Source organism: Piliocolobus tephrosceles, chromosome 3, assembly GCF_002776525.5.
Source record: "Piliocolobus tephrosceles isolate RC106 chromosome 3, ASM277652v3, whole genome shotgun sequence".
Taxonomy (NCBI): domain Eukaryota; kingdom Metazoa; phylum Chordata; class Mammalia; order Primates; family Cercopithecidae; genus Piliocolobus; species Piliocolobus tephrosceles.
Genome location: NC_045436.1, coordinates 58,531,528 through 58,541,534, shown reverse-complemented (window position 1 = coordinate 58,541,534; position 10,007 = coordinate 58,531,528).

Sequence of the window (10,007 nt, the reverse complement as noted above, 5' to 3'; positions counted from 1 at the left end):
AGAAAGAAAGAAAGAAAGAAAGAAAGAAAGAAAGAAAGAAAGAGAGATGCAGGGAGAGAGGGAAGGAGGGAGGGAGTGAAGAAGGAAGGAAGGAAGGAAGGAAGGAAGGAAGGAAGGAAGGAAGGAAGGAAGGAAGGAAGGAAGGAGATCAGAGATAAGAATCCACTCTTTAAATAGAATGATTCACAATTTCTTGGCAAATCTGATTTCAAGCATAACAAATAAGAAATATTATTTCCTTATATCATTTCAAACTTTAATGTTTTTACTTATATTTTTATACATAAATGATTAAGTCTTTCAGATAACAGATGTTTGGAGTGTTAAACAATTCATTAAACAACAAAAAGTTCTCTTAAAAAAATACATGATGAAGTTAACATAGTTCCCAAAAAAATGCAAATGAAAACAGGTCTCTAAATTGATTTCTAATGTAATCTTGATAGCACAAGGGAACTTTATTTTTTATACTGCTAAAACTCTCAGCCAAATGGAGAAGGAGCACCACATAATACATATTCTGATACATTGTTTCGTTAATCTTAACGACACATCTACTTTTGACAACTTAAGTACAAGCAAGACTGTCTAATTGCCTACATAATTAAGGAAAAGTGTAAGACTTTCTCGCTCAATATTAAAGTTATTTTAAATTCAGGTTGGTTCACTACAGTATTAAAATCAACATTTTTTTTTTACTTTAAAACACTATGTTATTGGTATATGGTATACATTTCATCCAAATTCCTTGATAGAATCAATTTTAGACTTTTACTATATTTAAGATGTCCCTTCTCTTTTAAGGGCATCAGAAAAAACAAATCTTGTTTTCTTTTTACATATACTTTGAAAATCATTATAAGATAATAAATACAATAATATAGTTTAGTAGGTGTAATGTATGCTTGCTTAAATTTTTTACTTATGTGGGATGCCTCATATTATGTATTTTGAATCTCTAAAATCAATATGTATATAATTTTATCAGTACTAGTAATTTATTATCTTGTTATAAATAGCCATTAATTTAACATTCCCTTGATTTCATGGAAACAGAAAATTCAGGATCCATTTTCATCAGTAAGCATAAAAAGGATTTTTGAAATAAAAGAAATTTAAGAGTAGCAACCTATTTAAGAAAAATACTTATAATAACAATGACTAACAAAATATTTATCAAAGAGGATAGAATGCTGTCATAGCAAAAACATAGCAACAAAAGGCAGGTACTTTTGGGTTAGTGCAGTAAGTGACTTAATTTATAAATTTCTTAGATGACATAAGTTCAAAGGAGGTTAATATTCTTAGCCTTATGTGTAGCTAGCATATTTTTCTTATAAAATTAAATGCTTTGACATACTCCTAATAATGAATGCACAATATTTTTAGATAGATATAACCAGATTCAAAGAACAGAAGTGATTATGTCAGATTTATACTGTTCTTTGCAATATGGTGTTGACATGTTAATGATTCCTATCAGTTGTTAGATGTATTTTCTCTCTAATACTTCTGTTCTTCACATATTCTCAAGTGGGTGTTACTAGAATAAACTTGCACTGGCCCCCTAGATCCTCTGATTATGTTGTCATCACTTCCACTTCAAATTCACACTTTTTCTCTTCACCCAGCTTACATTTCATGAAACTCCTTTAAGTTCCAAATAGTCTGTAATATTGTAGTTGGGTGGTTGAAGTGTGTTGGAGTGCATTAACAATATCTGAATAAAAAATCTATATTGTGTCTTAATTCTAAAAATGTTTTTTTAGTCCGTCTTACCAGATTACAATTTCTTACAATTTCTCCCGAGTTGCTTCTTTTTGGTGTGTATGTCATCTTCCTTACTCAGTTATAACTGCTCAGTGATATAGATAGATTTCTACATTGTGTAATCCAAAATAATCCAACACCCTCTTTTTTCATTGATTTGAATTTATCTTCTGACTAGAGGACGTCAATGTGTATATTTTCTGCATCTTTCTCCTAACATGCTATAAAAATTCTGGCCATTAAATAAAACAAGTTAAGGAAAAAAACCTTATCGTCAAAGTCTTGTAAAACAATATCCAATTCAGGGAACAAGAGGAAGGAGAAAATATAAGGTAGCATAATAAAAATACAAAAAATTAAAAGAAAAATAACAATAAGAAATTACATCACAGTGGGGAAGATATCATGTCAAGGAAGTTTCTCTGCGTGTGTGTGTACCAAAAATAGTAGATCTAGCCCATTTATCTTTTTTTTTTTTTTTTTTTTTTTTTTTTTTTGTTGGGGAGTCTCGCTCTGTCACCCAGGCTGGAGTGCAGTGGTGCGTTCTTGGCTCACTGCAAGCTCCTCCTCCCAGGTTCACGCCATTGTCCTGCCTCAGCCTCCCGAGTAGCTGGGGCTACAGGCCCCGCCACCCTGCCTGGCTAGTTTTTTGTATTTTTAGTAGAAACGAGGTTTCACCGCTTTAGCCAGGATGGTCTGATCTCCTGACTTCGTGATCCTCCCGTCTCGGCCTCCCAAAATGCTAGGATTGCAAGCATGAGTCACTGCACCCGGCCATTTTTCCTATCTTAAACGACCTTTGACCACTGAGAAATAAAGAAACGGAGGCTTGCAAATAAGAGTTGGACATGAAAGCTAATGCGCAATGACAGCATTGGTCAGCAAAAATAAGAATATAAATTCTCTTCTTACATATTCTCGGAAACTTGGACTGATGGATAAAAATAAAAGAAAAAAAAAGAAAAATGAAGGATGTGCATGACATAGGTAAGCTTTACCCTACTGGAAGCACACAAAACAAAATATTTTCCTATCATTGTTATATAAGCTTTCTAACTCAAAATATTTTGAGCTTGTGATTCTGTTGGACAATGAGTTAGTATAACCATGAGCACACACTTATTTTGATATTTGGAACAGCTAAATATAGGTAGATTTTCTAAATTCAACAATTCATTAGAAAGCTTAAGAAGAAAATGTAAAGGTATTAAGGCCCAAATAAAGTAAATAAGCTAATTGAATATTTCTTGACTTGTTAGTAGTTTGAAGGAAATGTTGAAGTCACAGTCCACAAATTGTCTTTTCGTATAGTTGTTACACAGTGCAAGTCAGATCAAAAATTCATGAAATTTGCTAATGGACAATCAAAGAATCACTAAAAAATATTTTTTCCCTAAGTTATTGGGGTACAGGTAGTATTTGGTTACATGAGTAAATTCTTTAGTGGTGTTTCGTGAGATTTTAGTGCACCTGTCACCCTAGCAGTATACACTGCCCCATATTTGTAGTCTTTTATCCCTTGATCCCCTCCCATTCTTCCACCCAAGTCTCTGAAGTCAATTGTATCATTCTTACGTCTTTGCGTCCTCATAGCTTAGCTCCCACATTTCAGTGGGAACATACAATATTTGGTTTTCCATTCCTGAGTTATTTCACTTAGAATAATGGTCTCCAATCTCATCCAGGTCACTGCAAATGCTATTAATTCATTTGTTTTTATGGCCGAGTAGTATTCCATCATATATGTATATATACCACAGTTTCTTTATCCACTCTTTGATTGATAGGCATTTTGGTTGGTTCCATGATTTTGCAATTGTGAATTTTGCTGCTATAAACATGCGTGTGCAAGTATATTTTTCATGTAACTTATTTTCCTCTGGGTGGATAGCCGGTAGTGGGATTGCTGGATCAAATAGCAATTGTACTTTTAGTTCTTTAAGGAATCTCTACATTATTCTCTATAGGGGCTATACTGATACAGAAGGGGGACAGGTAGGTGCTTGGAGGGGAAGGGTGGATCTCTGGGGAGGGGTGGGTGGAGCCACCCCTGGGTCTGTGCCCACGGACCCAGGTGGTGCCAGGCACTCCTGCTTTCACACCAAAATGTGGCTTTTCCCAAGACCACCCCAGCCCTCCATGTCCCGATCCTCTACCTATAATAACCCCTGAGACCCTAGCAGGCAGGTACACAAGAGGCTGGACCCCGAGAGGAGCAGATCAGCCAAAGAAGACACAAATGGCTGGATGCTGGAGGGTGTTGATGGGAGCAGGCTGGCAGAAGAGCACACCGGCAGGTCGGTAGGCCAACTGGCTGAATGAGGCAGAGTTTGGCTCTGGCAGTCAGAGGAAAGCCCAGGCCGCTGAGTGGCGGGACTCCAGGGAGAACCATCTCCCTTCTGGCTCCCTCATCTATTGAGTAATACTTCCACTCAATAAAACCTTACACTCATTTTCCAAGCCCACTCGTGATCCGATTCTTCTGGTACACCAAGGCAAGAACCCAGGATACAGAAAGCCTTCTGTCCTCCCAACAAGGTAGAGCATCTAATTGAGCTGGTTAACACAAGCCTCCAACAGATGGCAAAAATAAAAGAGTATCCTTTAGCACACACCAACTGGGGCTTCAGGAGCTGTAAACTTCAACCCCTAGATACTGCCCTGGGCTCAGAGCCTCACAGCCTGCCCCTCTGTATGCTCTTCTAGAAGTTTGAGCAGTGGGGCACTGAAGAAGTGAAACTCTTCCCCTGTGGCACACCCTGCAAGGGGAACAAAGGAACCTTCCCCATTTCAATACTAGTTTACCTTCCCACCAGCAATGTAGAAGTGTTCCCTGCTCACCGCCTCCACACCAACATCTATTGTTTCTTGATTTTTTGGTTACAACTATTCGTGCAGGAGTAAGTTGGTATCATATTGTGGTTTTCATTTGCATTTCCCTGATCATTACTGATCCTGAGCATTTTTTCCTATGTTTTTTGGCCATTTGTATATCTTCTTTTGAGAATTATCTATTCATGTCCTTAGCCTACTTTTCAATGGGATTGTTTGATTTTTTCTTACTGAATTGTTTGAGTTCATTGTAGATTCTGGATATTAGTCCTTTGTCAGATATATAGATTGTGAAGATTTTCTCCCACTCTGTGGGTTGTCTGTTTACTCTTCTGACTGTTCCTTTTATTTATCTGTCACTCTAGAATCATGGCTGTCCTCTCTGTCCCAATGCTTTGAGGTAGGATAGCAGTAACTATTAATCTGTCTAGTTAAATCACATTCTACTTGAATAAAATATATAATGTAAACAGCTGTCAGAGTCTTGAAAATTAAGAATTTAGATCAAGTTTGATATCTCATGAATAAAATATATAATCATAGAAATAAATTAACAGTATTTAAATCAATAATAATTATTCTCTTCATGTTTTGATAAAGTTTATCAGTAGGTCACAAAGCTACTTTATTCCCTTAGGTTAGGGAACCTGTCAACTCCTTCTTGCTCTTCAAGTCCCATGATGTAACAAACTGTAACCATCTGTGGAAAACTCATTGTTATTTAAAGAATTGATATTATGAGAACAGGTCTCACTGGATAATATCTTTTTTGATTAACTCAAATATAAATGATGAAGTACTTTAATTACATCTACAAAAGCCCTGACCAGGGTGTTCTGTCACATTATATCCTCCCTCTCAGAGATTAGGCAGAAAATTTTGATGGGCAATTTTAAAATTCTGTTCACACGAAAGTCCTACTACTCATATATTTTGCAAATATTTTTCATAGTTTCTTCTGTTTCTTATGTTAATTTTTCCCTTTTCTCTCTCTACTTTATTCATTTTATATGAATACATCCTTATATGTACAAATAAAAAATAGTCACTTAGGTGTCATTAAAGTTGTCTGACAGCCTCTAATTTACACATGTAATTCTTTCTTGTTGTAGAAGAAGGCACAGATACTATATTTTATTCCAAAGGATGATGATGAACTATTTAGGCCAGTACCATCTGTAAACACTATTTTACACTTTGCTAATTTAAAACATCTCTTTTCTCAAATTGTAGAAAATTCTTAATCAAATACTCACTTTTAAAGTCCCTTTGATTGTACGATTGTCTATTATTAATCAAATACCAAATACTATTCTCTCAGATAAACTGCTTTATTGATTTCCCAAGTTCAAAATAAAGTGCTATAGATAATCTTTATTATAATTCAGCCTACAGCTGAAGTAAATGTATAAATCAATTTGGAAAACATTGACATTTGGGAGAAAGTTTACTTTCCATTCTGAAATATCACTCTGGCTCAGTTTTTTTAAAAAATATTTAATTATATCTCTCTATAATGTATTATGTTCTGTATAGGTTTATTACACATATATTTTATTATTCTTAAAGACTTATGGCCAAACATGGAGTTTTTTCTATGTTTATAATCTTATAAGAACAGAAACTTTGATGGAATACAAATTTTCCTTCTTTATAATTTAACTTTAAATAAGCAAATATGAAATGGATAGATCAATATTACTTCTCTTTGTATATAAAATAGTCTAAGGAATCTACTATTAAAATTAAAAGACAAGTTTAGTAATGTTGTAGGATATATATGAACAATACACAAAAACAACTTGTATTTCTATACACTAGCAATGAATAATCTGAAAATAAAATTAAGAAAACAAACCTATTTTCAATGGCTTGAAAATAATAAAGTGTTTAGAAATTATTTTAACAAAAGAAGTGCCTTACTTATACTTTGAAAAGTACAAAACTTTATATAAAAAATTAAAGAAGAGCTAAATAATAAAACACTTCCCATGGTTTATGGATTGGACATTAAGATGATTATAATTTCCCAGTTGATCTACAATTCTGCATAATTCCTTTCAAAGTCCTCTCTGGCTACGGGATTTTTATTTTTTTATTTTTTGCACAAATTAACAAGATGCCTCTAAAATTAATGTAGAGATGCAAAGGATCCTGAATGGACAAAATAATTTTGAAAAAGAACAGAGTTATACCCCTACATTGCCTAGGTACCCTCCAAAATTTACTTAGGAGATTTAAGTTTAATTATTTTACAATGTATTTTCTAAATTGTCATGACTCTGTATTCTACATATTGATAGGTAAATTATAGATAGTAGGATTTTATCTTCCTCTATCATTTTAATGAAGCTTAATAGAACTAATGGATATAATTGATGTCTATTTTTAAAATTTTTATTCTGATATAACCGATTTTCCTTTTCCTGATTAATGTTATTTTCTTTTTCCCTTGAAGCCCCTGCTAAAATAAGATGTTGCTGTAAACCTCAAGTTTTGTTTGGTTTTGGTTTTGTCATTGTTATTTTTCTCTTGAATCAGTGCCGAGCTTCATTATCTCAATGAATAGTATAATCTTAAAACTAAGCTGTTTCTCTTTTAACCAGGACCATATCAATAAAGCAGAAAATTATGCACTGTTTGAAATTTAGTAAATAATTCTAAATTTTAATATATCTTATATGAGGAGCCACTGATAAAGCTTTAAAATATACGCATATTTTAATGATTTTTCTTAAAGCATAAAATATCTTTTTCCCATTAGGCTGTCATTTAAAATGTTTTTTTAAAGTGTGTCTGTAAGGTTAGCACATTTCAGTACAGAAAAGAACCTGTGAAGAGATTTCTAAATCTAAAACAAAGGGCAATGTATTCCATAATACTTATCTGATTATATGCTGGCTATATTTCCTTCATGCCAGCATGGAGACAAAAGTAGAATGTTAGAAAGTGTCCTGAGTATCAATTTACCCATTATCTCTAATGAAATTAAATAATGCATGAGGGACTCCAGATTGTAATAATAAATATGCATTACACTTCTTAACAATGCAAAGAATAAAGTAACTTTTTATTCATCTACAGAAAATAATTCTCAGCTTTTTAAAAGCTAGATTACCCAGATGATTGTATGATTGGCCTCAGTGTAAAAAAAGATGTGTTGTCTCAGGAAGAGTAATCACTGTAATGTTAAACCACAATCTATTTCATATTCTTATCATTTTTTTAAGTCATGTGAAAATTAGATCAAAGTAAACAAAAAAGTTGAAATAAGCTATTTAGCTAAAGAGGCAATTATTCTGAAGGCACATTGTATGACTTTAGAAAATATTGTGATATTATTTTACTTTGATACATTATTGTTTCCACTATATTTAATCCTTTATGTTTATGATATTAGCTCAATGTTTTTCATCTTCTATAATTACCATAGGCATGTATATACACTTAAAATTGATGTGGTGTTGATGGTCTCCAGTACTGCTTCTCTGTTTCAACAATATACTTTCAAAATATAATAAATAGAATTGGATAATGTAATGGTTATTTTATGCAATAATCTATAACTTTCAAAGCTAATTTGAGTGTAATGTTGATACTATACTCTAATAATATACATGTGGTCAGGTACCGAACTTCACTGGGTTAAGGCATGCAAAATAAAATTTTAAAACACTAAATATTTTTTTGTGGCTGAATCTAAAAGAAATTTAAACAGCTTAGAAAATAAAGCAACACCCATACTTGACTTTATCTGATCAAATGATGGACTGAGTTTCAACTAAATTAATTTTGAAAAAAGAAAAACGAAGAAACAAAAAATTATACTTCCTGTCAATTCCATGTGCATCACATATGGCTTAGTTGGCATAATCCTCAAATGTGCTGCAGATTTTAATAGCACAAACTCTGAAACCAGGTATTAACAGGTTTTAATAGCTTCACTTGCTCTGGAAATGTCAGGGGATAGTGTTTGCTTTCCTTAAGCTTCACATTTATTACCCCTAGAAAAGAAGATGAGTACAGTAAGTGCCTTATGGAATTTTGGGAAAAAATACAGAGCTATAGCCTGTAGATATCTTAATACAGAGCCTTTTTTTATAGTATGTGCTAATTAAACACTAGTTTTTACCATTATTATTATTGTGAATCTATTATTCTGGGTTCTTTTCCTATTCAAACAGTTTCCTTTGTTGTATTTAGATCCTCACCTCATAGAATAAATTTTAAAAACCTTTAATAGAAGAAGAGGAGATTAACATGTTTGGGGAGATAGAAGGAAAGGGAAGGAAGGAGGTAGAGATGGATAGGTAGAGAGAAATATATATATATACCGAAGCGGTAAGTGGTAAATAGTTTATGTTCAGTGGGAATCCAAATGTTTTAGAACTCAGTGGAAATTGCAATTGGAAAAAGTTCCCCCTATTGGGGAACTGGAATTTTTTAGTGTCATAAATTACAGATGGGGTTTTGAAAGGTATACCAGAAAGGAAAGGACAATTCTTTTTTTTTTTTTTTTTTATTACTGAAGGAATCAGAAAGATTCCTCACAAGGTGGTACAACCTATGAATTTAGAGGATTAAATTTCATAATAGTGTTAACACTGTTGACCGAGAGAAGAGAGACTTAAGACAGAACATGACATACTTAATTAATCTAGCAACCTAGAATAAATTCAAAGTTGGATATAGACATCTAATAGAAATGAAGGAAAGAGTATAAGGTAACAGAGTTAGATGAAGTTACATGTATGATTACATAAAACTGAATGTTTGATTTCTATCTAAATGCCCAAACGTCAATTTTTCTGGATAGTTTTGCTTTATATCCCTTTTGTCAGTGTAAGTTTTAATTGTATTCTCTTTTACTCCCATAAATGTCCTAGTTTGGAGATCTATGTATCTGTCTATCTATCTATGTGTCTGTCATCATCATCATCATCTATCATGTAATTGTTCACTTACTTTTAACTGGCATCTATAAGACTGTTGAACACATACATTTTTTAATGAGTAATACTTCAACTCAGTCCCTAAGTTACAGTAATCTTACTCTTAAATTTGCTTGCACTTTAGTTGCCATAATCATTTTACTTATTATTAAAAGTACAATTTTTAATTGTCAAATTAACCACAGAATTGTATGATTAGAAGTTAGCAATATATACTCTTTTTGTGTTTGGTTCCTTTTTAATTAAAAACATTAATACAGGTTAAGACCAGAGATTCACATTCTAGAAAAACAAATTACTTACCTACCCTGTGTTTTGGGGGCCATTTTATAGACGTAAAATGGACTTTGGTCCATTTTACGACAAATGTCAAGGCTCATGATACCCCACCCAGTAAGTTTATTTATTTATTTATTTATTTATTTATTTATTTATTTATTTATTTATTTATTT